Below are 4,328 nucleotides of genomic sequence, written 5' to 3'. Positions count from 1 at the left end.
ATATTTTCAATTAGTTTTAACAGATAGGTCTTTTCCCCCTCACTCCTAGCTATGTCTATTTACTAAACATCCCTTTATATAGGATCATCTGTAAAGAATTATCTGACAATGTGATGGTATGTACTATTAATTTCATATCGATATCAATAGAGGAGCCTGTACTTCCAATATCTTGATTTAAAATTTACACTTCATATTTTTTTCTGTGCTATCCCAGTTTTGTAAGGTTCGGGCGACCGAACAGTCCAAGTTGAAGGATCATAGATAGAACCGAGAAGGATGGAATGGATGGGATGAGGGAGATCTTGGATACTGATATTGAAAATCCGTCGTATGTTAGAGCATAAAAATACGAGAAACTTGGTGATGGAGGAGGCTATGAACATAATACCGGAGCCTGAGTTTAGCCGCATGAAGCATTTGGTTAAAGCATTTGAGAGCCTCCTTTCAATTTCAAATGATGATGAAGCTGAGAAATGCATGTATAGGAACCTGAATCCATTCAATTGTCCATTGCTAGGATTGCAACAATCATCTAAGACTGTAGCAGTTGAAACTTCTTCTGCTTATGCTTTCTCTTCTGAAGAGTTTTTACCTTCTAGAAAACTTCCAAGAGATTCAAAATTGTGCTTTGATAGATAGCAGCGATCAAAGGTTAGAAACTTGGTGTCTTCTCCCCTTATTATAATATCATTTATATAATATCTTGGTCAACACTCAATGAACACTATTCACATAATGATTCTAGGTTGAACTTGGGGAGGACTTGCAATGAAGGAAGAAAAAAAAAACGTATTGTAAGATTTTGGACTCTGCGACAGTGATATTAGAGAACTGTTCTTGGTGTTTTGTTTTTGGAGTTTTATAATGAGAATGATATCTCCTTGACAGAGTTCTGATTCTCTTAGGAGGAGTTGGAATAAGATGTTAAAAGTGACAAACCAACATCCTTTCAAACTTAGGACTGAGGTACTTTTAATTTATTTAATTAGTAAGGAATAGATGTTTCACTGATCAAAGGAAATGCAGTTAAGTTTGCTATCCTTGGAACCAGGCACACAGTATCCACTCATCTATTAGGCTTTGTCTAGGAATTTAATTTTGTACTACATATTTAAAGATAAGAGATAGAAATAGAAGCATTTTAAGATTACTGTTCTTAATTTTAATATCCCATTTAATACAACACTATCTGGTAGATATTTTTATTTCTTTGATTTTTAGTGATATTAGTTTAGTTAAGCTTCATATTGAATTATCTATTTTGATATTTCTAGCAAAGAGGAAGGATTAAAGAAGAAACAATTTATGAAGAAAGTAAAAGAAATGTTGATGAAGGAGGAGAAACAGCACATACCTATTGCCCAAGGTCTCGATGGACCACAGATGAACTAGAGGTGATAATCTTCAAGTTTCATGAAAAAGTTTATATGCTTCTTTGAAGTGATCCTTCTAAAGAACTAATTTTGTTTCTTACTATTTATTATTCTTTAATAACATGAACTGATGGATTTTCGGATAAATCTTATTACAGAAATAAGAAAATTCTCTTTCAGAAATCCATGACTATGTTTTGATTTGAGATTTCATCAGTCAAATTAATTTGTGGCATGCAATTTTAGTATAACCCAGATTATCATACTACTTGATAGTTTATAGTTACTGCATCTCCAACTGAAGATATTTGCCAAAGTTGAATATTATTATATGTGATGCAAATAAATTTGATAAATGAATTTATTCTTAGAACATTTCCCTTATTAAGTGTCCTTGTCGTTATTGTCAAACATGAAGAAACTTGAGAAAAACATAGGTAACTATGCTGGGAGATCTCCAGCACTTAGTGTTCACTGTTACTTTCTCAAAAGGAAGTTCATCAAGAATAATTTGCATGTATAAACTTGACAAAACTCACACTAGACCAAGGAACATATGAACTATTAAAATGATAATATTTTAATTTTCATTTCCTGAAGTTTACCTATTCTAACAACTGTGCATTGCAGTTGATTCTAGCCTTCTTGTAATCTTGTTGAAATCTTCCTTGGGTAACACAAAATTCTTTGTTATCTTTACCAAAATCATACTAGTAGCTCAACATCAAACTAGCTTGTATTCTGTTATATTCATTTTACATACTGTTCTACATTAAAAAAGATAATTTACCAAACAGTTTGAAAAATAAAAAATATTGTATTCCACTACTTTGTTATTTATAAGCACCCACTTCTCCCTCATCTCACTGAAAAAGACCTTTTAGGAAAACTTTTAAATAGCTGAAATCTGAGTTAATGATGTTTTACACTTGGCAAGACCAATCATATAGTGCAATAGAAATGAAACAAAATTAAAACATGCTCCCTTTCAACAAGCTGTTATATATGCACATCGGTTCAATTTGAACATGCTTATTTTCCTACAACTGTTTATCAAATTAGCACTCCCTTTCAACAAGCTGTGATATATGCACATTGGTTCAATTTGAACATGCTTATTTTCCTACAATTGTTTATCAAATTAGCAGATGGTAGATACTTGCAATTTTAGATATTATCTTAGCTAATAGTTTGGATAGAGCATGACATTGTCCTGAGAATGAAGATAGGCATGCCCTCAATGAACCTGGTCAAATTTTTTTATTGAAGTTGTTTCAGAGAGTATATAAATATTCTTCATTATGATTTGTGATTTTTTTTATGGAAGTTATGATAAGAAAAATGTTAAGATGAGAGGGAAAGATTTTATTTAGCAGAGGAATAAATTTCATTTTTTCTTTTTGTTTTTTCCTTTTGACTAACTTGTGCTAAAGTTGAACAATTCTTGAAAATATGCATTGATATGATACTTAAACTGCATTATAGGTATGGTCAGAACCATTTGGATAATTTGCATATGTTAATCTCCAAGTTAGTAGTCTTCACTTCTGTGCTGCTGCTATGGGTCTCTCCTTTTGCTAACCTATGGTATTATTGATATATTGTTTAGCACTTGCTGAAGCCTCCTGCCAAAGAAAGCACTGAGCCTGTAGACATTGTTTTGCACAGCGATGTTCGTGCAGTAGAAAGGGCTGAATTTGATAATCTTGTAAACTTCGTAGATTTTATCATCTAGAAAACTCTTTAGCACAAATGCAATATAGTGCTAAAGTTAATCTATATTAGAAACCTGCATCATTTTGCCTCTGATTAACTTTTTACACTTTTACCGAATGGATGAGCTTTGCTGAACAGCTAAGATTAAAAAGGGAGATGCAGCAGAAGGTATGTTTATCATTCTCCTTTGTGACTTGCTTTCTAATATTCAAGTCAATTCATGTTTTGTCTTTACATTTAAATTATCCTTTTGCTAACAGCGTATGCAGTTTGTAAGGCATGTTTCCCAATCAACATCCCTCTTATCTGTTGGCATTGGCTTGTTAAATCTAGTAGTATGTATTTTAATTTTGTTGTTTGTTGTCAAGTTTCATCCAATTAAATTCTTGTTTCCACACTTTATGCAACACTTGCTCTTACTTCTTTTGTAATTTGATCCATGTTGAAGTGATGAAAAAAAATCTTGAAGGAATTCTATTAATAGGAATTCGTGTCCTATCTCATGGAAAATCGAAGAAAAAATGAGAACTGAGATAGGGTGATCATTTCGAGGGGATCAATCTCCAATAATCAAGTGGAGTTGATTAATCAAAAGAAATTACTTATCTTTAAAGATTATATAACGTCTCTTTAAATAGACACGTAAGGATATTTTTTCAAGAGAAATGTAACGCCCGCCCTTACGTGGGCCCTTGACGGACGCTACAGTTTCTTACTTTCATTCATTTCATTATTACAACTACCATCATATATAAAAACTAAACTAAACTAAACATGCAGCGGAACATATTACTAGTCAAACAATTCATATATGATAGCAGTGTAATATTAAACATAATGACAAATAACAACAATAAACTAACCTAGGTTACATGGCAATTATAATTGTTCTACACATGATAATTAAGACATGGTTTAACATAACATGCAAATAAACAAGGGTTTGCATGGCCAAGGCTTAATCACGTCACCACCACACACATCTTCACTGCCCTGTCCTGCTGCCTCCCATTTGCTCAGTACCTGCTAACTGGATCTGCAAGATAAGGAAAGTATCTATAAGCATAAAGCTTAGTAAGTTCCTTTCCTACTCACAAAATCCATCGTTTCATGGCATTATAGCATTTAAAAATATGGAAGCATATCAATATTTCCTAAACATGCATATTCAATCACATTTGTATCATAAACATGTAAATCATTTCCTTTTTGAAAACATTTAAACATAATCATCAA

The 4,328-nt window shown here is 32.3% G+C and overlaps 1 pseudogene; it reads left to right on the top strand.

Moving 5' to 3' along the window:
- The first annotated feature begins 256 nt into the window (after nucleotides 1-256).
- On the top strand, nucleotides 257-3,164 carry LOC141817281 (microtubule-destabilizing protein 60-like; annotated as a pseudogene).
- Nucleotides 3,165-4,328: the final 1,164 nt, after the last annotated feature.

This window comes from Curcuma longa, unplaced genomic scaffold (assembly GCF_044706935.1).
Source record: "Curcuma longa cultivar G26 ecotype Majalengka, Jawa Barat unplaced genomic scaffold, ITB_CL_G26_1.1 contig_19981, whole genome shotgun sequence".
In the NCBI taxonomy this organism is placed as follows: Eukaryota; Viridiplantae; Streptophyta; class Magnoliopsida; order Zingiberales; family Zingiberaceae; genus Curcuma; species Curcuma longa.
This window is presented reverse-complemented; position numbering and strand designations above follow the sequence as displayed.